The 25,346-nt window shown below is 39.2% G+C and overlaps 2 protein-coding genes across 2 annotated transcripts in view; both read right to left on the bottom strand.

The window, feature by feature from the left end:
- scn1lab (sodium channel, voltage-gated, type I like, alpha b) overlaps positions 1 to 2,509 on the bottom strand; it is a 96,318-nt gene extending 93,809 nt beyond the window's left edge. The window contains exon 1 of the mRNA XM_062997729.1: positions 2,384 to 2,509. The gene's annotated coding sequence lies outside the window, so the exon portion shown is untranslated. The remainder of the gene's footprint in view (positions 1 to 2,383) is intronic.
- nudt15 (nudix (nucleoside diphosphate linked moiety X)-type motif 15) overlaps positions 1 to 25,346 on the bottom strand; it is a 426,914-nt gene that overhangs the window by 313,724 nt on the left and 87,844 nt on the right. The gene's annotated exons all lie outside the window — the stretch shown is intronic.

Here is a 25,346-nt window from a genome sequence, read left to right as displayed (position 1 = left end):
ATCATAGCACTGCCCCCACAGGCTTGTACGGTAGGCACTAGGCATGATGGGTGCATCACTTCAGCCGCCTCTCTTCTTACCCTGATGCGCCCATCACTCTGGAACTGGGTAAATCTGGACTCATCAGACCACATGACCTTCTTCCATTGCTCCAGAGTCCAATCTTTATGCTCCCTAGCAAATTGAAGAAGTTTTTGCCGGTTAGCCTCACTGACAAGTGGTTTTCTTAAGGCTACACAGCTGTTTAGTCCCAATCCCTTGAGTTCCCTTCGCATTGTGCGTGTGGAAATGCTCTTACTTTCACTATTAAACATATCTCTGAGTTCTACTGTAGTTTTTTTACGATTTGATTTCACCAAATGTTTAAGTGATCGCCGATCACGATCATTCAAGATTTTTTTTTCCGACCGCATTCCTTCCTCGAAGATGATGTTTCCCCACTCTCCTTCCACTTTTTAATAATGCGATGGACAGTTCTTAACCCGATTTTAGTAGTTTCAGCAATCTCCTTAGATGTTTTCTCTGCTTGATGCATGCCAATAATTTGACCCTTCTAAAACAGATTAACATCTTTTCCACGACCACAGGATGTGTCTTTCGACATGGTTGTTTAATAAATGAGAAGCTACTCACTGCATCAGTTAGGGTTAAATAACTTGTTGCCAGCTGAAACATAATCACCCATGCAGTAATTATCCAATGGGAGGCTCTTACCTATTTGCTTAGTTAAATCCAGGTGGTGACCTTTTTTTTGGCCAGGCAGTGTATTTATTATTATCTTACACACACACACACACACACACACAAACGACATGTTGCCACGTACTTTTATCCCATCACTGTTCCAACATGATGGCTGGTATGATGAAGTCTAAAGGTCAGTACTAAGTGACGTACTTGCTAAAGGACATCTTTAAAGCAAAAACATTTCAAATTCATTAATAAACATGATCAGTTATAGTTCGTGCATCACTCCTTTATTAAGAACCGAATACACACTGAATATAAATCCAATAGATAACTGAACTCGGGCATCAACAAGTAGCAGATGTCTGATATTATACCTCCTGAAACCAGTCAATACTAACAGATGCGCGCAAGGTCACCTCAAAGAGCCTGGCTGTCACGACATATGCGCTGTTATATACGACTAATTTAACTCGTTTCAACTGAAAAACACGATGCTCATATGTGTGTGTGTGTGTGTGTGTGTGTGTGTGCGTGTGTGTGTGTGTGTGTGTGTATCTATGGTTTGGTAGGCAGGTAAGGCCCTACCTTCAGAGCTTGGTCGCCATGTTGACGTCTCCGTTCATTTCCATTACAGAATAGGGAATCCATTCTCCCAATTAACTCCACACATTAGGATTCATGTCAGTCATGAAGAACTGATGTCCGGAATATCCAGCATGTATGAACAGTGTGTGCTATTTCTGCTGGGATGTGATCGAGAGAGCGGCTGAGATTGATGGGAGCAGGACGCACTGGAAAGGGTTAAACGGTGTCTAGGCGACAAGAAAAACGTCTCTGGGCGTGTGCCATCTGACTGACCAAAATATACCCTTTCATTCAGGGATCCAATCAAAACAACACGCTTTTAGAGAAACGATTGAATTATAAATACGACTTAAATGTATTATTTATCATATGAATCGTAGATACGAGTTGTTGATTTGTGTTAGATTATTTTACTTAAAATTATAATAAAGCATCAGGTATAAAATAACATATATGCCTATGTTATTATAATTATTATTAGCAGTAGTATTATGATTATTATTAGTATTATTATTATTATCTTGTTTTTTCAGTCTGTAGGTGGGTGTGAGGATGAAAGGAGGGGGTCGCACTTGCGCCCCTTTTCAATGACACTCCTCATCAATACCATTTAGTCACGTAAGCCTTAGCAATTACCATGTGATTCTAATTTTAAGAATACATTATTATAATTACAATAAAATCAACATATACCTTTATTAAAGTATGCCTTATCCAGTCGTTTTCACGATTTAATTCATACCCTGCTTATTAATTATGTATAAATGTTAGTTATATATATAGAAAAAAAACAATATATCTGAATTTATATTAATGTCTAGTAAAAACAACTACACATTTTTATCCCACACAATAGAGAATGTTATATATACTATAAAAAGACAAAATACCTGCTGTTTTCTCGGATGAGAGCAGATCATCAATCACAGTCACACTGCAGACTGGATTATTTTCTAAAATAATATCCAGTCATCCTCCCTTAATGACAATTTATCCCAACATTTCAGGATAAATAACATCCCCGATTGATCAGACATGATTTGCACCACCGCTTCATGTCATCTCTCCCATTCTAGATGCTTCTGGATCGGATCTGTGGGTAACTCACCATGGTGAGGCGCATCCGCTCGGTTTCTTCTATTCCTCGTTCAGTCTCCTTCTCCGTGCGTTATCTTCTCATACAAATAACAACACCAATCCTTCCAGTACGTGCGCGATAGATGCGATGAAAATAGCAGATGTCTATTATTTATCCACCCAAAGTTACGCTCCCGTGTGTGTGTGTGTGTGTGTGTGTGTGTGTCCTCCTCCTTGTATCGCTATAGGAGCTTCCGGTTGTCGCGGATGGACTGTAGTGACGCGTGTGCGCTCATCGGAGCACCTTTTAACCCCCACCCGTACCACCATCACCCCCACCCGCGCGGGCAACCCGGGGCAGATGTACAGAACACACACGCGGGGGGTGAACACTTCTGATTGCCTTTATTTACCTGCTGAGCTGTGAATCTGAAACACTAGGATTCGTTTACACACACTTACTCTACCTCTATTTTAAAGTAGAAATTATCAAGTTTTGGTTATAGGGAACAGTCAGCTTGTTTTTTTTTTTGAAGTAGCCAAAATCTGTTTAGAGCTTTGGGGGTGTTTTAGTCAAAACCTATTATAAAAAAAACACACAAAAAAACAAAGAGAAAACCAATTAGGCCATGTCACTCTGTCTGTATTATTTAGGGGGATAACTAACCTCCCAAGAACAGTAAAAAGGCAGCCTGGTCAACACAGGCACATTTACAGCACTGCTACACATTTCCTTGGCTTTTTCACTCGTATATAAACCGATCAGCCATAACATTAAAACCACCTCCTTGTTTCTACACACATTGTCCATTTTATCTGCTTCTTTGTAGTTCTACAATTACTGACTGTAGTCCATCTGTTTCTCTGCATGCTTTGTAGCCCCCTTTCACACTGTTCTTCAATGGTCAGGACTCTCCCAGGACCACTCGGCACTGCTGTGACACTGACATGGTGGTGGTGTGTTAGTGTGTGTTGTGCTGGTATGAGTGGATCAGACACAACAATGCTGATTGAGTTTTTGAACACCTCACTGTCACTGCTGCACTGAGAGTAGTCCACCAACCAAAAAAATCCAGCCAACAGCACCCCATGGGCAGCGTCCTGTGACCTCTGATGAAGGTCTAGAAGATGACCAACTCAAACAGCAGCAATAGATGAGCGATTGCGATCTACAAGGTGAACCATCTAGGTAGGAGTGTCTAATAGAGTGGACAGTGAGTGGACACAGTATCTAAAAACTCCAGCAGCGCTGCTGTGTCTGATCCACTCATACCAGCACAACACACACTAACACACCACCACCATGTCATTGTCACTGCAGTGCTGAGAATGATCCACCACCTAAATAATACCTGCTCTGTGGTTGTCCTGTGGGGGTCCTGACCATTGAAGAACAGGGTGAAAGCAGGCTAAAAAAGGTATGTAGAGAAACAGATGGACTACAGTCAATAATTGTAGAACTACAAAGTGCTTCTATATGGTAAGTGGATAAAATGGACAGTAAGTGTAGAAACAAGGAGTTGGTTTTAATGTTATGTTTTTTAATGAATTACTTTTTTAAAGATCTGACAGTGGAATTTTAGGGAATTGGAGATGACTAAATTAAAGGGTGATACAAAAAGAAAATGTTCGAAAAATGAAGTAACATTGCCTGTGTGCATTTTTCTGTTTTGTGACAGTATAGCCCTTTGAATACAATGGCTTACATGGGCTTGTGTTTTAATAGGCTTATAGTTTCAAATTTGTATTGTTAATAATATTACAAGTAAAGTGGAATTTTTGAAAACAATAAAAAAAACTGCAATGCATCAAAAGCAAGTGTATCTCTTAAACTAAATATGCAAACCTAGTTGCCTGAAAAATGTAGACATTTTTTTATTCAGTTCCCTTGAACCTTTACTTACTCAATAATTTAATTTCAATCCTGCAACACACTAATAAAAAGTTGAAGCAGAGGCATGCTCACCACTGCATGTTTCCCACAGTGTTAAACTTTTCCTGCCTTGACAGCAGGACCAGTCTCTCTAAAATCCCAATATGAAAGAAACTGGCTTTTGCAAAGATGCTGTTTTTTCTTAGAACTAATAAATGTCATTCTACTTGTGTAATAGAGTTTTAGGTTACATTTCTGGGTGCAGTGGCCGACTGTGTTAAAAATGTATCCCTGTAAATGAACTTAAGGATTATGTTTTTAAGTGTTTAAATGTTGTATTAAATTTTAATTAGTGGTAGGTATGACTAGTGGGAATGGTTACTATATTTACCAGCTGTCATTTACTGCATGCCACACCACAGACATATACTGTCATAAATGCCTAGCCATTAAAAGAAGGCTACTAGCTTTTGCAGTTTTCAGTTGTGGTGGAAAGAAACCTTAAATAAATAGCCGAGAGACTGAATTGTGTGCTTTGTTATCCCCCTTTCATGCTGTTCTTCAATGGTCAGGACTTTCCCAGGACCACTACAGAGTATTGCACTGCTGTGTCTGATCCACTCATACCAGCACAACACACACTAACACACCACCACCATGTCATTGTCACTGCAGTGCTGAGAATGATCCACCAACTAAATAATACCTGCTCCGTGGTGTTCCCGTGGGGCTCCTGACCATTAAAGAACAGGGTGAAAGGGGGCTAAAAAAGTATGTAGAGAAAGTATGTAGAGACTACAGTCAGTCATTCAGAACTACAAAGTGCTTTTATATGGTAAGTGGAGCTGATAAAATGGACAGTGAGTGTAGAAACAAGGACGTGGTTTTAATGTTATGGCTGATCAGTGTAAATGCAATAGCATAGGGAAAAATAAACATCCTTATATACTTTCTTAGGTGACCTTGTAGGACAGTGGAAGATTCAACCATTAAATCAGCTAGAAGTGCAGTTTGGATGTCGTACAATGCAATTGACGCATTTTTTATCACACACACCACGTACACATCCAGTAGCATTCTGTTGTAGCAGTATTCTTGGAATATTGGAATATGACTACTGGAAATCATGCCCTAAGCATATCTACATTTTCTAAGTAGTAATTGATTATGTATTAATACTTATAGTGTAAACGAACATTTTTCTACACATTATCAACCCCTAGGTGCCCTGCCATGTGATTGTAGTGAGTCACATAAAAAAGACTGCTCACTAATATTAATACTTGGGTCACTGTTTTACCTGTCCCATCTATGGTGAAGAGCGACTCCTGGCCACACCACCTTACCATCACTTACCTATCTGTTCCATGTGCCTGCCAGCCCCTGTCCTGGTTGCCTAATGCACCAGGAAGCATGACCCCAGCCATGGCTGCACACACCATCACTCTTTGCCTGCCAGGACCCACTCAGTCCAATGTCTGCCACTAACTGTATTAAGCCTGGCCACCTGGTCCCTAAAATTACTGGGTCAGAAAAGAGGGGACTAACCACTTCAAACTATTCATTTGTCCTTTGTACTCAATGTTTAAGTGCACCAAAGGATTAGAGTAAACACTTTACCATTACCTTCACCGGGGACCCAATGGCTTGTCTTGAATCAGGTTTGTGCACCATGGTTTGAGTACAGTACAACCCAAATAAACATAATCAAATGTGCAATATAAGAAAGAAATGTCACTCTGTACAGAAATACATTGGTGTATTGGCGCCCTCTTCTGAGCTCAGCGAAAAAAAACCCCCAAAAAATCAACAACACAAACATACAGTATATAAATAAAAAAAATATATATATACATTGTCAGAACTGCAGTGACACTGACATTGTGGTGGTGTGTTAGTGTGTGTTATGCTGGTATGAGTGGATCAGACACAGCAGCGCTGCTGGAGTTTTAAAATACTGTGTCCACACACTGTCCACTCTATTAGACACTCCTACCTAGTTGGTCCACCTTGTAGATGTAAAGTCAAAGACGATCGCTCATCTATTGCTGCTGTTTAAGTTGGTCATCTTCTAGACCTTCATCAGTGGTCACAGGATGCTGCCCATGGGGCGCTGTTGGCTGGATATTTTTGGACTATTCTCAGTCCAGCAGTGACAGGTGAGGTGTTTAACTTACACACCACCACCATGTCATAGTCACTGCAGTGCTGAGAATCATCCACCACCTAAATAATACCACTGAAGAACAGCATGAAAGGGGGCTAACAAAGTATGCAGAAAAACAGATGGACTACAGTCAGTAATTGTAGAACTACAAAGTGCTTCTATATGGTAAGTGGAGCTGATAAAATGGACAGTAAGTGTAGAAACAAGGAGGTGGTTTTAATATTATGGCTGATCGGTGTATAAATAATTTGTTTTTGCTAAGCCATAAATATATATATATATATATATATATATATATATATATATATACAGTGTATCACAAAAGTGAGTACACCCCTCACATTTCTGCAAATATTTCATTATATCTTTTCATGGGACAACGCTATAGACATGAAACTTGGATATAACTTAGAGTAGTCAGTGTACAGCTTGTATAGCAGTGTAGATTTACTGTCTTCTGAAAATAACTCAACACACAGCCATTAATGTCTAAATAGCTGGCAACATAAGTGAGTACACCCCACAGTGAACATGTCCAAATTGTGCCCAAATGTGTCGTTGTCCCTCCCTGGTGTCATGTGTCAAGGTCCCAGGTGTAAATGGGGAGCAGGGCTTTTAAATTTGGTGTTTTGGGTACAATTCTCTCATACTGGCCACTGGATATTCAACATGGCACCTCATGGCAAAGAACTCTCTGAGGATGTGAGAAATAGAATTGTTGCTCTCCACAAAGATGGCCTGGGCTATAAGAAGATTGCTAACACCCTGAAACTGAGCTGCAGCATGGTGGCCAAGGTCATACAGCGGTTTTCCAGGACAGGTTCCACTCGGAACAGGCTTCGCCAGGGTCGACCAAAGAAGTTGAGTCCACGTGTTCGGTGTCATATCCAGACACATGAGTGCTGCCAGCATTGCTGCAGAGGTTGAAGACGTGGGAGGTCAGCCTGTCAGCGCTCAGACCATACGCCGCACACTGCATCAACTCGGTCTGCATGGTCGTCATCCCAGAAGGAAGCTGACGCACAAGAAAGCCAGCAAACAGTTTGCTGAAAACAAGCAGTCCAAGAACATGGATTACTGGAATGCCCTGTGGTCTGACGAGACCAAGATAAACTTGTTTGGCTCAGATGGTGTCCAACATGTGTGGCGGCACCCTGGTGAGAAGTACCAAGACAACTGTATCTTGCCTACAGTCAAGCATGGTGGTGGTAGCATCATGGTCTTGGGCTGCATGAGTGTTGCTGGCACTGGGGAGCTGCAGTTCATTGAGGGAAACATGAATTCCAACATGTATGTTGAGTTATTTTCAGAAGACAGTAAATCTACACTGCTATACAAGTTGTACACTGACTACTCTAAGTTATATCCAAGTTTTATTTCTATAGTGTTGTCCCATAAAAAGATATAATAAAATATTTGCAGAAATGTGAGGGGTGTACTCACTTTTGTGATACACTGTATGCCTTGATACCATGAAGGATACAAAAGTTCCTGAAGAAAACCTACGTGTACACGAGATGGATAAAAAACACGGATGCATGTTATTAAAATGTTTTTTTAAGTACTGTACATTGATTTATTATTTGTGTGATAAATAATATTTGAGTTGCATCAGTATTTTAATGAAACATTTGGCTTAAAAAAAAACTAAATGTCATTTTATAGTAATTTTTAAAAGGTGCTTATAATTTTTACTGGTTCTTTTTTAATTTAACATCTGATGAACTAGAGCTCAAGTGTGTTGTGTTCTATGCAGTGAACCTCCTATATACAGTATAACATGAAATAAAGGAATCAGATTCAACAGTGTGGTAGAAAAACCTTTAATGAAATACCTCAAAGACTGGATTGTGAGTAGAAAAGTTTTAATCTTGTCTGCAGAGAACAAATGATAAATTAGAATTTTTTTTATACTGTTGTCAGTGACCTTGTGGGACAGTGGAAGACTCCACAGTTAACACAGGGGCTGGACTAAATCAGCTAGAACTGGGCTTTGGAGGTCATACAATGCAATAGACGCACTTCTTATCACGTACACCGTGTACACATCCTACATTCTATTGTAGCAGTATTCTTGGAATATGACTACTGGCAAAAATGCCCTAAGCATATCTACATATTCTAAGTAGTAACTGATTATGTATTATTACTTCTAGTGTAAATTAAAATTTTTCTCTCACAACACTGATCAATCCTACTTGGGTAAAGCTATCTTGACAACATTTGACAACAAGCTGCATTTGACAAGCCAGACAATATAACTATTTTGACCCAACCTATTTCGAGTGTTTCAACTTGAATTTCCCCCATGGGGATCAATATAGAATCAGAATCAGAATATCTTTATTGTCATTATATCAGGTATAACGAAATTAAAGTGCAATACTCTACAGTGTTACAAACAATCAATTTAAAAGACTAGAGTTTACAAAAACTACCAAAAATTTGCAAAACATTGCCCCTGAAATTGCACAGTTTTTATTTACAGGTATTTAGTGTTCTGGGGGGGCGGGGGGTATCAAAACAAGGATAGTTCTAGGCGGTATAGAACTATCCTTGTTTTGATAGTTCTATACCGTCTGTCTGACGGTAACAAAACAGATGGTGGCCGGGGTGAGTCCATAACGATTTTGTGGGCTCTTTGAAGGCAACTAGACCTGTGTAGGTCCTCCAGGGTGGGTAGAGAGCACCCGATGATTTTCTCCGCAAACCTCACAATCCTCTGTAGTTCTTTTTTGTGTGCCGCAGTGCAACTGGAGAATCACACACAGATGCCGTGAGTGAGGATGCTCTATATGGTGTAACGGTAGAAAGACACCAGCAGTCTCTGATCGATGCTATTTCTCCTGAGGGTCCTCAGAAAGTAGAATAAAGGAATATTTTCTTATCTTATCTCATCTTATCTTATTGTTTTTCAGTAATTTTCAAAGTAAACAATAAAATAACAGGTGCTGAATTATCCAGACTACTATGACATGTGACATGAGTCCCTCACAAGTGTATGTAAACTTTTGACTTTAGTTAAAAAACATCTCAGTGATTTGATGCTTTGCAGACAGGCTGGTTGTACGGAGTGCTGCAAGGCCTCCTGTGAAGCATGACGCATCGGCTTGGTTGTGACAGCCCACGCGCCCCTCATTAAACATTACAGGCCAGAAGGCCTACAGGTTTCCTGTGGCTTCACTCAGCTGAAATGATCACAGTCAGTTTAGTTTACTGTTTACTGAACCAGAGTAAGTTGCACCCAGTGGGTAGCAACACTACCTATTGCACCTTGAGCAGACTGAGTTAAATTGTCCTCATTCATATTAAAACTGAAAACACAAATCAGAGCAAAATACAACCAGGCAAACTAGACACACACACATATTTGGTTTAAAGTCATGAATGTCATGTATAGTAAAACCTACTAAAACCCATCCAAACACTTCAATTGTTATTATACTTACAGGCAAAACTTTGGGCACCACTGGCCAAATGAAAGGAACAGTAAACACTATGTCTGCAGCAAACAGTTAAAAAATTTTTTTAGTAAATGTTAATCCATCAATATGTTTATGTGATCAAAAATAAAGAAAAAATAATGGTTAGAATGATCAGACACCTTAGTAAGTACTTAATGACAACTGTATTTTGTACAGTGGTAGCCTAGTAGGTAGAGCTTTGGGCTATCAACGGAAAGGTTGAGAGTTTGAATCAAGCTCTGCCATGCAGCCACTGTTGGGCCCTTGAGCAAGGCCCTTAACCCTCTCTACTCCAGGGGCGCAGTACGATGGCTGACCCTGTGCTCTAACCCGAAGAAAGAATTTCGTTGTACTGTACACCTGTATATGTATATATGACAAATAAAGGCATTCTATTATATTGTAGTATGCTTGGGCTGTCCTGGATGCACATAATGTTTAAAATCTACTAATGTAAATGAATGAAGTGAATGTAAATGTAAATATTTAAAATACCTTATCTTAGTTATTTCTTCCAGTTTTTTTTAAGTCTTAAGTTTTATTTTATACTTAACATAGTTATTTGTTATTCATATTTCATTATGTTACACACACCGAGACCTGAGTAACTGCATTTTTTCTAATCATGTACATGGTTTGAATGACAATAAAGCTGAGTCTGAGTCTGATGCTTAAGTCAGGGCTATTCCAAAAACTTTAATTTTATTTCAATTATTTCAGTTCCAGTGTTTTGATGGACGGTGTCATTTTTGCTTCCAGAATTTGCTAATAATTTGTGGGATCATTTTATCAATTTTCCTGTGCATCATTTTCTGTGCCAGTGGTGGACTCATAACCCAACGGTAAGATGCACCCATTTCCACTGCACAGTTTGCTACATTTAAATTCAGGCTGTGCCATAACTGATGAGCTATTGAGTTTGCTGAAGGTGATGCTGTGAGGGTGTTCTCTACAGAACACCGAGATCAAATAATGTGAACAATAGCAGTAGCAATGACAGTAGTGATTTACTTTGCTCTGCTTGTTGTTTTTCAAGCCACTGCTTTGCTGACTTTTGGTACCTGGGATGAACAGCAATTTTCCTTCAATAGTTGGAACGATCATTTAAAACTGTATTTTGTGTTTACTAGTGTTGTGTTCACTTATCTTATATCAAATGTAAGAAATTAGCAAAAATAGAAAAGAGAAGAAATTGGGTGAGGGGCAAATACTGTGAAATTGTTTTCAAAACATATTTTACTGCTTCTAACCAGAAGTTATTCTCAACTTTTTTATATCAATTTTGTCAAATTATATCAAAGTGCGCTAAAGTTACTTGTTGCAACAGATATTCATTCTCTGTTTATATTACATAAAATTTTGTCATGTCATGTGACTACACCATCATCGCTTTGCAATAGTTGGGTACACAAAAAGGTCAGTGGCAGGACAGACCTGTCACTTGTAGCAGACTAGGCCCTGATAATACAATCCATGTTGTGATATTGTCAATTCTGCTTAATCTGTTGTCATGCAGGTGCCTAATCACATGCCCAGAGTAACTTAATTTGCTAGACTTAATGTGGTTCAGTAGCTACTTTTCTGTTCTGGCCATCTTGTAAACTTGCTCAGTGGTCTTCATCTTCCCCCATGTGTCTTTCTACTATTTTCTTCAGTGTCCAGGCTTCAAATCCATATGTGGCTACTGGTTAAACCAAGGCTTTTATCAGTCATAGCTTGGTGATGGTGCTAATTGACATGTTTTTCCATGTCAATCCTTGTCAATTTGATTGTATGAGGGTGACACGGTGGCTCAGTGGTGGCTCTGTGTCACCTCACAGCAAGAAGGTCCTGGGTTCGATCCCCAGGTGGGACGGTCCGGGTCCTTTCTGTGTGGAGTTTGCATGTTCTCCCCGTGTCTGTGTGGGTTTCCTTCCACAGTCCAAAGACATGCAAGTGAGGTGAATTGGAGACACTAAATTGTCCATGACTGTGTTTGACATTAAACTTGTAAACTGATGAATCTTGTGTAACCAGTTATTACCTGTTCTGTCATGAATGTAAACAAAGTTTAAACATGACGTTAAAATCCTAATAAATAAATAACAACTTGATTGTATACAAATTGAATATTCCCTTTTGCAACTGTAGGTTGACTGTCAAAAATGTATCACTCTCTAGAATTGCTATTGGCTAATTAATGAGTCCTAATAAATCAAAATGCTTAAAGAGCTATAATACCTTATACACTGGAACCATGTTTGCAGATGCCACAATTACTTTTTGGAATTTTTTAAAATGTATTTTGGTTCTTTGAATATAGTTTATACGTATATTATAGCAAGCAACTGTGCATAAAAATATAAAATATGATTTTTTGTTGCAAATTAATTGTTAACATTTGTAATAAGTATTACACATCATGTGCAATTTGTCTGTATTTCTACCAGGATTAGCACAATAAATAATGACTGCAGCCCTGAAAAGTGAGGCCAGTACAGATTTACAGAGCACTTTGTGTCAGAAAAGAATGTTTATGCAGCAGCCATTCAGAAAAAGGTTTAACTTGTTTCTTTAAAGCTACATTAGCCTAGTTGCTCCAGTTGCTGAAAAAGAATTTTTTTTTAAAGAGACAAAAGATGTGTTGGCTACAAAAGAACAACGGTGTAAATGCCCATAAATCATTTTACAATATATTTTAATAATTTACTAGGTCTACCCAACTGCTGCCAAATTAAATGCACACATATAGAACTTTACTTTTAAAAGTTGACGTTTTTGTGCACACATGCTGTATTAGGGACAGTGGTAGCCTAGTGGATAGAGCTTTGGGCTATCAACCGGAAGATTGGTGGTTCAAATCCAGGCTCTGCTATGCAGCCACTGTTGGGTCCTTGAGCAAGGCCCTTAACCCTGTCTGCTCCAGGGCCGCCGTACGATGGCTGACCCTGCACTCTGACCCCAGCTCCCAAACAAGGCAGGATATGCGAAGAAAGAATTTCATTGTACTGTACATCTGTACAGTATATGTATATATGACAAATAAAGTATATCTTCTTCTTCTATTAGCACCATCATGTAGTGGCATTTTTTCATTAGAGTTATTGTGCTAAATTTCCCATGTCACCCTGACACCTACGACAGTACACTCATGTACGTACAGTAAATACGATGAGCTTGCTGGACATCCTATTTTTAAAACAAACACTTTTAAAATAGAATGACCTCTATGTGATCTTTTTAGCAATGGTTTTTAAGTACATCTGTGGAAATTTGTTTATTCCAAAGCTGTTTAGTGGGGCTGAGGTCAGGTCTCTGTCTTTATAGAGCTTGCTTTGTTTACAGGGGCAGTCATGCTGGAACAAGAAAAGACCTTCTTTAAACTGTTGCTGCAAAGTTGGAAGCATAATTTTCTTTATATAATTGATTTGTTACTTTTATTAGCATTTGTTGTGGCTGAAACACATAGAATCTTTTTGTCCATGTGGTGTATGTATTGACAGATAAATAAACATGTATGTGCACAGACTGTGTACTTTATATATTCTGATGATGGTTTGCTGGAGGATGTGTAAAATAAACATTCTACTGTGGAAGCAAAATAATATAAAACAAAAGGCATTGAGGTTATGTGCACAAACACATTGGAATTTCCTTTTTGAGCCAGTCTAATAAATATAATGTGTGTGGGCTTAGTGACAATAGTGAGGAAAAGAATTCAAATTTCTGGGACACCCACATACTTACATTTTTGGCATTTCGCAGATGCTCTTATCACGAGTGACTTACAGAAGTTCCATAGTGAACATTACCTTACTCTAGTTTAAGTAGACAACAGTCCAAGAACACAAATCTGCAAAAACCTGTTAGTTTTTTTTTTGACAGAGAAAGTTCGTTCCACCACTTGGGTGCCAGTACAGAGAAGAGCCTTGATGTTGGTTTTCCTCGAGTTCTGGGTGGAGGATCAAGTCCTTGAGGGTAGCTTGGGGCTGGTCCATTTTTGGCTTTGAAGGCGAGCATCAGTGTTTTAAACTGAATGCATGCAGCTACAGGAAGCCAGTGAAGAGAATAATTATTACTTCACTGCATGCTGTGTAAAGCTGGGGATTTTGCGACACATGGCCTAAACTTCTGTATTTTAGGCTTATAACTTCTAAACATAAATGGCTAGAACTGACTTTAATTTAATAATTATTTTTAATTATTTGTCTTAGGAATTACTAGGTCCATGTAACCTCTGTCATGTCACAAGCAGGAAGAAACATAAATACAGAAGATAAGACCACTTTTGCCTAAACCACGCTTCTCTTGCCACAGTGTTTTTATAATCTGTAAAAAGCTGATGATAAAATGTGTACGTTTTGAGGACGAATAATTCATGATTGGTTCACCTCTGAGAAATGTAATTTGTTGTACACAGTGACATTCCATTGCTCTGAAAAGGTGTCTATTCTTTAGACCTCTCTGTTTTCTCTGTAACAATACAAAGGACAAAAGAGAAAACAAAACGATTAAAACTATCTACATAAAAAAGACATTTGCCATATTTTAAAATAATAAAAGTCTTGTGAAGGGGCCAGCACAGTGTCTCAGTGCAGTGCTCTCACCTCACAGCAAGAAGGGCCTGGGTTTGATTCCCCTGCATGTTCTTCCTGTGTCTGTGTGGGTTTTCCCAGGGTGCTTCAGTTTCCCCCCAGCAGTCCAGAAGTCAGACCGAATAGAGCTACTAAAAATCGCTTTAAGTGTGATTGTGTGTGTGTGTGTGTGTGTGTGTGTGACCTGCCTGGGTGTTCCCTACCTTTTGCCAAGTAAATCAGACCCACTGTGAACCTGACCAGGATAAAGTGATGGTAAAACAGACAATGAATTAATGAATGGTCTGCCAGATTAGTTAGTATCAGTGGTATCCAAATTTGCCACAAATATTTGATAGAGTTAAGATAACAAGACACTCTGGCACAGTGATTTAAGTCAAGACAAACGTCCATCACTGTTTGTACTTATCTTGCAATTAATTTCTGACCATGATTTGAAGTACCAGCTGCTAAAAATAATCCCCATAACATAATGCTATGCCAACATATTATATTTTATATTATATCTTCAGCCTGCTTTCACCCTGTTCTTCAATGGTCAGGACCCCTACAGGACCACTACAGAGCAGGTATTATTTAGGTGGTGGATCATTCTCAGCACTGCAGTGACACTGACATGATGGTGGTGTGTTAGTGTGTGTTGTGCTGGTATGAGTGGATCAGACTCAGCAATGCTGATGGAGTTTTTAAACACCTCACTGTCACTGCTGGACTGACAATAGTCCACCAACCAAAAATATATCCAGCCAACAGCGCCCCGTAGGCAGCGTCCTGTGACCACTGATGAAGGTCTAGAAGATGACCAACTCAAACAGCAGCAATAGATCAGCGATCATCTCTGACTTTACATCTACAAGGTGGACCAACTAGGTAGGAGTGTCTAATAGAGTGGACAGTGAGTGGACACGGTATTTAAAAACTCCAGCAGTGCTGCTGTGTCTGATCCACTTATACCAGCACAACACACCACCACCATGTCATTGTCACTGCAGTGCTGAGAATGATCCATCACCTAAATAATACCTGATCTGTGGTGGTCCTGTAGGGGTCCTGACCATTGAAGAACAGGGTGAAAGTAGGCTAGAAAGGTATGTAGAGAAATAGATGGAGTACAGTCAGTAATTGTAGAACTACAAAGTGCGTCTAAATGGTAAGTGGAGCTGATAAAATGGACAGTGAGTGTAGAAACAAGGTTTTAATGTTATGGCTGATAGGTGTATATTGTTGGATTCGTTTCACAAATATAGTTTAGAATTAACACCAATATGTGTAGACAACTTTAACACACACACACACAGAGGCAGTAAACTAATTACTAATCTTTCATGTGAGTCACTAGCAGACATTCCCAAAGCTTTTGGCATCATCTGGTAGAAACACACATTAGTGCACTCGGTCTGGACCAGACAAAATAAATTAATAATCTGACAGGTGGTGGTGAAAACAAAAGCATAGATCTGTATGGGTTCTACTACTTAGATCTATGTAAAATGAGCAAAAAGGACAGGGAAATAACACTTATTATACCTGCGGTTTTAGACATTTTAATATTATGTTGAATAAGAATGTACAGGGGTTGGACAAAATAACTGAAACACCTGTCATTTTAGTGTGGGAGGTTTCATGGCTAAATTGGACCAGTCTGGTGGCCAATCTTCATTAATTGCACATTGCACCAGTAAGAGCAGAGTGTGAAGGTTCAATTAGCAGGGTAAGAGCACAGTTTTGCTCAAAATATTGCAATGCACACAACATTATGGGTGACATACCAGAGTTCAAAAGAGGACAAATTGTTGGTGCACGTCTTGCTGGCGCATCTGTGACCAAGACAGCAAGTCTTTGTGATGTATCAAGAGCCACGGTATCCAGGGTAATGTCAGCATACCACCAAGAAGGACAGACCACATCCGACAGGATTAACTGTGGACGCAAGAGGAAGCTGTCTGAAAGGGATGTTCGGGTGCTAACCCGGATTGTATCCAAAAAACATAAAACCACGGCTGCCCAAATCACGGCAGAATTAAATGTGCACCTCGACTCTCCTGTTTCCACCAGAACTGTCCGTCGGGAGCTCCACAGGGTCGATATACACGGCCGGGCTGCTATAGCCAAACCTTTGGTCACTCGTGCCAATGCCAAACGTCGGTTTCAATGGTGCAAGGAGCGCAAATCTTGGGCTGTGGACAATGTGAAACATGTATTGTTCTCTGATGAGTCCACCTTTACTGTTTTCCCCACATCCGGGAGAGTTACGGTGTGGAGAAGCCCCAAAGAAGCGTACCACCCAGACTGTTGCATGCCCAGAGTGAAGCATGGGGGTGGATCAGTGATGGTTTGGGCTGCCATATCATGGCATTCCCTTGGCCCAATACTTGTGCTAGATGGGCGCGTCACTGCCAAGGACTACCGAACCATTCTGGAGGACCATGTGCATCCAATGGCGGTGCCGTGTATCAGGATGACAATGCACCAATACACACAGCAAGACTGGTGAAAGATTGGTTTGATGAACATGAAAGTGAAGTTGAACATCTCCCATGGCCTGCACAGTCACTAGATCTAAATATTATTGAGCCACTTTGGGGTGTTTTGGAGAAGCGAGTCAGGAAACGTTTTCCTCCACCAGCATCACGTAGTGACCTGGCCACTATCCTGCAAGAAGAATGGCTTAAAATCCCTCTGACCACTGTGCAGGACTTGTATATGTCATTTCCAAGACGAATTGACGCTGTATTGGCCGCAAAAGGAGGCCCTACACCATACTAATAAATTATTGTGGTCTAGAACCAGGTGTTTCAGTTATTTTGTCCAACCCCTGTAATTAGCAGAATGCGGAGAATTTAATATTTTTTATTAAATTAAACATACATTACACATTGAACATGATCAATAAAGCAAAAACATAAAGGTAGGCACTAGTATTAAAATATTACTAAAACCAACCCTACCCTGTTTGTTTGTATGTTCTCCCTTTAAAAACAAAGAACCAATCTCCTGGCACAGCAGCGTCAGAGTATTATTTAATGATGATGATTAGATTATTTAGATTACTATGTTGTCTGTTGCTGCTCAAGGCTTTGTAATCAAAGAGGAAAAGGAACAAACAAAGGGGGTTTGCAAAATGTAACCACACAGTACAAGGAGTTCTCTTTAGGGAAGTATCAGACTCATGATTGGTTGGTTAGGGGTTTAAGCTCCACCACTACCACTACCACCAAGTTGCCACCACTAGGCCCTCAGCAAGATTCTTACTTATATGTTGCTTGAGTTGTATACTGTATTAGTTAGTTGTATTAGTTGCTTTGAATAAAAGTTTCTGCCAATAGCCTAAAAAAGTTATTATACTTCTTGAATACATATGGCTTTGGAGGGAACATCAAAAGGACAGACTGAATTTGGTTGTTAAGCTTCAGTAAGTGGAGCAGTTTGCAATATTTTTTTACTTGGGCAGAGTCTGATTCCGAGGCGGGTTTGCATGTTCTTCTCTGGTTTTCTCCCAGACATGCACTCATGTTAACCTGAGATACTAAAAATTGCCCTGTGTGTGTGTGTGTTTGCCCTGTGATGGAATGGCAACCTGTCCAGATGTTTCCTACCTTTCACCCAGTGAATTGTACCCACCATGACCCTGAATGTGATGGTAAAAAAAAAAGACAATGTATGAATGTGTATGCAAAAGGTTGTGGATCTTGGGGCAGTGTGAATTATATACTGGATGAGTATTTAGAAGAATGAAGAAGAATGCCTTTATTTGTCATATTTACATATACATGTGTACAGTACAACAAAATTATTTCTTTGCATATCTCTGCTTGTTTTTAAACAGGGGTCAGACATTGTACAGTGCCCCTGGAGCAGAGAGGATTAAGGCCCTTGCTCAAGGGCCCAACATTGGCTGCATGGTAGAGCTGGGATTCAAACTCTCAACATTTCAGTTGATTGCTCAAAGCCCTACTCACTTGGCTACCACTGTTTGTAGCATATATATGCATATATATGCAGTATGTAGCATATATTTGGGCAGTATGTAGTGTATACCGGGGGAATATGCAGTGTATACTAGGGCAGCATGAAGTATATACTTGGGCAGTATACAATATAGACTGAATTAGTTTGCATTGTATGCTCGGGTAGTAGTACTGGGGTGGTATGTTTTTTAAAGTAGCCCAGTACTGGGGGAGTAGGTAGCACAAGAAACACACACACACCACACCCACACCCCCACCCACACAGAGACACACACACACACCACACACACAGACACACAGACACACAGACACACACACACACACACACACACAGACACACACACACACACACACACACACACACACACACACACACACACACACACACACACACACACACACACACAAGAGAGAGAGCTGTTGATGTCACTGCACTGGGCAGGTCCATAGTCAGCTGTGTGTAAAGCAGGATTACCCTGACTGCCCAAAGTACCACCACTACTATACCGCTTTCCTCACACACATGCTGGCAAGAGGAGTCTAAAAGGACCGGGATTCTGCAAGAAAACAGCAAGTAAGTGTGCAAATAGAATAAAAACTTCTCAACGGCTTAGGTTTGATGCTATTTTCCTACGTTTTGTATAACATAAGATATGCGAGTGACTGTGTGCGGGACTGCTTTAGTTAATCCTGTACGGTGATGTAACTAACCTAATTGAACTTCGACTAGATTATTTTAGTTTCAGATAAAATGCACCATTAACTTACTCCCGAAAAAGAATAATTTAGCCTATATTTAAATAAAACGATTTATTATTACAACTCGTGGTTATAGGTGCATTACAAGTTTAGGGACTTTTGCTTGTGTAATGTAAACTATGTCTGGTTTAATCGATGTATCGTTTGCCAATGAGTCAACTCTTTGAGGGAGCCGACTCGTTTTAATAGCCAAAATATTTAGCTCCCAAGGCACCTAAATGAACTGCAGACTGATTGCGCTTGATAATTTTAAAACCTATTAATACTAGTCGTATCATTAATATCCTAAATACATAAATGAATCAGTTTAGAGATGTGCACTTTTAAATGTTTTATAAGGTGATAAAGTGTTTTACGTAATCTTTGATTTTTATGCATTGTTTACCAAATGTGTATCTGTAGGCTTATTGCATTGTATATTATTAAATATAAATATTATTTAGGATAGGCTATAGTGGTAGGTTAGATGTATGTACGTACTCTATAATCCTGCTGTTTTCTTTTTTGTATCAAACCCAGTGCAATAAATTAGATGTAGAGTCGTTCTGGTGTCGACTCTTATGAGTGAAATGAGCCACTTAATATGACTCCATGAAAAGAGTCGAAATGCTCTTCAGTAGCAATCAGAATATGGTAGATTGACTGCAGGTGCGTGGAGCGCGCGCAGGGCGGGGTGCGTTCAATGGTCCTTGACTGTTTTGTAACTGTGAGATGTGAAATAACGCACAGCTGTGATACTGCTGCTCTGAAAAACACATACACTCTCAACAACTTTACAGCAGTTCTGGTTTTGTGGTTCCTGAATAAATTATTGGATTACACCATACACAGGTTTTTCTCTCAGCATAAAGTGAGAGAAATTGCATTTCTGGCTTGTAAAAATCACTAAACTCTGAGATTTTACATAGTAACACTTGTGTGTAATGGATTTGGTCATAATCACAAAATATAATTAGCATGTCATGCCACAAAGGTATATTACTTTATAGAACATATACATCTGTTATTTATTTTGTTTATATGTTTCACGGTCAAGTGTTTTCTTTTGATAGACGTAATCTGTGACTGAACAAAATACATGTTACTGTACGAGTGTATGTTTGTTTGTTTGTTCATTAGGATTTTAATGTCATGTTCAACACTTTGGTTACATTCATGACAGGAACGGTAGTTACTCATTCCACAAGGTTCATCAGTTCACAAGGTTATATCGAACACAGTCATTGACAATTTTGTATCTCCGAATCACCTCACTTGCTATTATTGCTTTGGCAGTGTCATATTGTTCAGGAGAAACTTCATTTCTAATTTAAATCTTCTGGTAGAGGGGAGCTGCTTTCATCTACTTAAGCTACATGCACTATATGGCTGATAGCATTTGGACACCTAATTATGATATTGTTGGACATCCCATCACAAAAACAAGTAGTATTAAAATAGTGACCTCTGTGTGACCTTTTCAGCTATAACAGCAACCACACTTCTGTATGTCTGTGGAAATTTTTGCTCATTCAGTCCAAAGTGTTTTTGTATGGCTGGTTACTGATGTTGGTCAGGAAAGTGGGGCTGAGGTCAGGGCTCTGTGAAAGCAACTGAAGTTTCTTTAAACCAAGCTTTTATTCATGTCTTTAGATACATTGCTTTGTGCACAGGGGTACATTCATGCTGGGACCACAAAGGGCCTTCCCTAAACCGTTGCTGCAAAATTTCCTTTATATAATTGATTTTTTACACCTGTTAAAATTTTGCAGTGTGAAGCTTATTCCATTTAGGACCGTACTAGGGTATTTTGTTCATAACGTTAGTGCGAAGACAGATGGAACATAACTCACATTTCACTGCACAGTGTTAGCATTCCATACAGTGAGTCACACTTTGTTCTGGAAATTTTATGCTGGACACAAAGTGTGACTTTCAGGAATATGGATGTTTTAAAAAGTAAACTGTGGTTGTTGTAACATTTACTGACACATTTACACATTAGTTGGACCATCTAACCTTATTAAAAGATTATGTAGCATAAAAACAATTACTGTTAACTGTAATGTTAACATGCTTACATATGCTATGAAAAGAACAGTAGTAATCTTTGATTTTAAATTGTGTATAAAGTAAGGACTGGGACTGAACATAAACATTTGTAATAACATTTGTAATATTTCTGTCTCAGTTCATATATTCCTTTTTATGTGTTTATTAATCCTATACACTTACAATTCCAAAAATGTTGGGACATGAGGTTAAAAGCAAATTAAAACAGAAAACATTTGTCATTTGTAAATACTCTTTCAGTTATTTATGTTAAAAAGCACAAAGGATATAAAGTAAAATGTTTTACCTTAGGGCGGCTCAGTGGGTAGCACTGTTGCCTCACAGCAAGAAGGTCCTGGGTTTGATCCCCAGGTGGGGTGGCTCGGGTTTATGTGCGGAGTTTGCATGTTGTCCCCGTGTCTGTGTGGGTTTCCTCCGGGAGCTCTGGTTTCCTCCCGCAGTCCAAAAACATGCAGTGAGGTTAATTGGAGACACTGAATTGCCCTATAGGTGAATGGGTGTGTGTGTGTCTGCCCTGCGATGGACTGGCCCCCCGTCCAGGGTGTTACTGTGTGCCTTGTGCCCATTGCAAAGCTGGGATAGGCTCCAGCACCCCTCGCGACCCTGATTGGATAAGTGATTAAGACAGTGAGTGAGTGATTTACCTTATCAACTTTAATATAATGAATTCAGAAAGTTTTCAGACCCTCTGACTTTTTGCAACTTTGTATTGTATGATTTGTAATGGATATAACAGCCATTTTAACTAATCAATTTACACTTAATTACACCTTCATTTGGTCTTTTGACCACTGTTACATTTGCATTTGTCTTTGTGGCTACATCTCTATGAGCTTTGCACAGATTTATTTGTTCAGATCTTCCATTGTTTATGACAGATCCTCTCAAGCTTCATCAGAATAGATGGCAAGTGTTTTTGAACTGCCATCTTTTCATCTTGCCACAGATGTTTAGTATGGTTTACTTCTGGGCTTCAGCTGAGCCTCTCAGGGAAGCTGTTTCAGTGTTCCTGTCTTATTTATTCATTCATTGTTGTATTGAAAGGTAAACTGGCACCCCAGTTAAAAGTTTGCATGTGCTCTGGAGGGGGTTTTCTTAAAGCATTTTCCTATTAGGCTACATTTGTCAGTCCCTCAGTTGTTACCTTTTCCTCCTGTCCCTGCCTCTCAAAAGCACCACCATATCATGATGCTGCCACCACATTTTTTTTTACCATATGGGTGCTATTAGCCATGTGATGTGCAGTGCTTGTTGTTTGGCAGAAAGTGTTTGCTGTTCTGCCCAAAGAGTTCAATTTTCACCTCCTCAGACCAGAGAATCGTTTTTTAGCAAACACCAACTGGGAATTTCAGAGTGATAATTGGGTTCTTTCTTATCTCCCTGACCAAGGCTCAGATGTCCATTTGGCATGGCAGACCACTCTAGAAAGGTTTAATGTTATGCCAATTTTTCAAAACTATTGGGCAAATATTTAATTCAAGAATGTTTGGTTCAACGTTGTTTAATGTATTTTTTCAGTACTTCAATACAGTCTACAGTCTGTAACTTTATAGAAAGAGTCAGAGAATCCTTAGAAATTTCTATAATGTAATGGGCAAAGTAAAAAAACAATATCAAATGACTGACATTTGATTATTCATAAGGCTTTGCTTTAAACGGCATGCTTCTGTTATAAATACAGTGGTACCTTAAAACTCAACGCCAGTCCCAGAACCAACTGGCGTTGAGTTGTAAGGTATTTTTTCTCATAAGGATGTATGGGAAACCTGTTAATGCGTTCCATGGAACTGCATATATTTTAGGCTATTGTAAAATAATAGTTTTTTTTTTTTACACTTATACACTAAAAATAACACACATATAATATAAAAAAACACTTCAATACAATAAAAAACAGTTAAAAATCAATTAAAAATACAATAAAACCTGCACTTTACCTTTACTTCTTAATTGTTTTCTTATGCTTCTTAATTAGTAAAGAGAACAAATAAGCAGTTATAATTAAGAGAGGTTTAGTGTTTCTATGCTGTTCTTTTAATACATTAAATGACATTATTATTTTTTTAATGATAGGCATTTTAAACTCTCTCAGAAAAGCTGATTTTTACAATTTCTCAGCACCCCGAGCTGTAACGCAAGTTTAAAAGTGAAACGAGAAAAATCCAGATAAACACAGATACATGTGGAGCTTTCAGAGTAAATTTGAGGGTTATTCCTTACAAATGCAGATTCCTCTCATGTTCGCATGACATTTTACCGCACCGCTCAAGCCGAGCGCTGAGCAAAGCAGCAGTCACACGCACATTGAGTTTAAGGGAAACGTTGAGTTTAAGGGTACAAATTTCTTGAAGAAGGGCGTTGATTTTCAAAGATTTTGAGTTTAGGGGATGTTGAGATACAAGGTACCACTGTAATATGATGCATATATAATTTTAACAACAAAATGTAGGAACATTATAAACTGCAGTTTTTTTTTTTTCACCTTTGCAATAATGGGAAAAACATCCATCACAACTGCAAAAAATGTCCTTTGTCCCCAGACAATTACAGATTTTGTTAGATGAAACGTTGTGGAAAGCATACCCTTGTCCCAACTTATTTGGAACTTGATGCGGCCATCAAATTTAGAATGAGATTATATTTATACAAAAAGCAATAAAGTTTATTATTTATAACATTGAGTATTTTGTACTATTTGTACTGTTTAATAGAATTCATTGCTTTCTGTTTTTAAGGGTGGCATGGTGGCTCAGTGGGTAGCACTGTCGCCTCACAGCGAGAAGGTCCTTGGTACGATTCCCAGGTGGGGTGGTCCGGGTCCTTTATGTGTGGAGTTTGCATGTTCTTCCCGTGTCTGTGTGGGTTTCCTCCCACAGTCCAAATACATGCAAGTGAGGTGAACTAGAGATGCAAAATTGTCCATGACTGTGTTTGACATTAAACTTGTGAACTGATAAATCTTGTGCAATTTACATTACATTTACATTTTCAGCATTTAGCAGACGCTTTTATCCAAAGCGACTTACACAATGAGCAATTGAGGGTTAAGGGCCTTGCTCAGGGACCCAACAGTGGCAACTTGGTGGTGGCGGGGCTTGAACCGGCAACCTTCTGTTTACTAGTCCAGTACCTTAACCACTGAGCTATCACTGGCCCCATGTGTAATAAGTAACTACTGTTTCTGTCATGAATGTAAATAAAGTGTGTAAAACATGACGTTAAAATCCTAATAAATAAATAAATTCTGTTTTAAATGCATCTTTTCTACTTTCTCTACTAACTCTTTGGCTTTGGGTTTACATGATGAGCCACGTTTTTATTCTTTTCTCATTACTTGTCATTTTTGTGGTATTTTCAATACACAATAGATGCAGTAGACAAAAATAAAACTGAAAACTTTTAAAGTATTCTTTAAAACGTCAGTATTATTGACCTCCAGCTTACCCCGAATAAAAATGTTAATTATTGAACTTTTCCTTTAATAGAAGAACCACTTTGGAAATTCCAGAATATCTTTACCAACACACTTACACAAACATGGAGCAAGAGGAGCTGATTGTATCAGACATGGTGCTGACTGTAATTCTGCCAGAAGGACAACAGAGTGTGGTTACAGTACAGGGCAGGTTAGAAAGATGAAGAATCTATTGTTGAATTTAATGAGTGACTTAAATGGAATGCATGCACTGTGAGATAACATGTTTCTGCATTCCCACAGTATACCAGTGATGGACATGCTGGTCACTCTGTGTGCTCAGTACCACCTGAACCCAGCAGACCACTTAATCGAGCTTATCTCCCCAAGCCAAAAACAAATTAAATTTAAACCTAACTCTCTGATTGGTTTGCTGGAGGCTGAGCGGGTTGTGCTTAAACCTAAACGGAATGATGAGTGTAACAGAAGGGGGCCAAACATGCCTGTGGTAAGTATGCCAAGAGAAGTCAGTATAAACGTTTTGTACCTCCACTATTCTAAACAAGGGAAGCTGCAGCCTAGTGGTTAAGGTACTGGATTGGTGATCAGAAGGTTGCCGGTTCAAGCCCCACGACTGCCAGGTTGCAACTGTTGGACCCTTGAGCAAGGCCCTTAACCCTCAATTGCTTAGATTGTATACTGTCACAACTGTAAGTCGCTTT

Source organism: Trichomycterus rosablanca, chromosome 6, assembly GCF_030014385.1.
Source record: "Trichomycterus rosablanca isolate fTriRos1 chromosome 6, fTriRos1.hap1, whole genome shotgun sequence".
Taxonomy (NCBI): domain Eukaryota; kingdom Metazoa; phylum Chordata; class Actinopteri; order Siluriformes; family Trichomycteridae; genus Trichomycterus; species Trichomycterus rosablanca.
The sequence above is the reverse complement of the archived record's forward strand: the minus strand, read 5'-3'. Positions and strand labels throughout refer to the sequence as shown.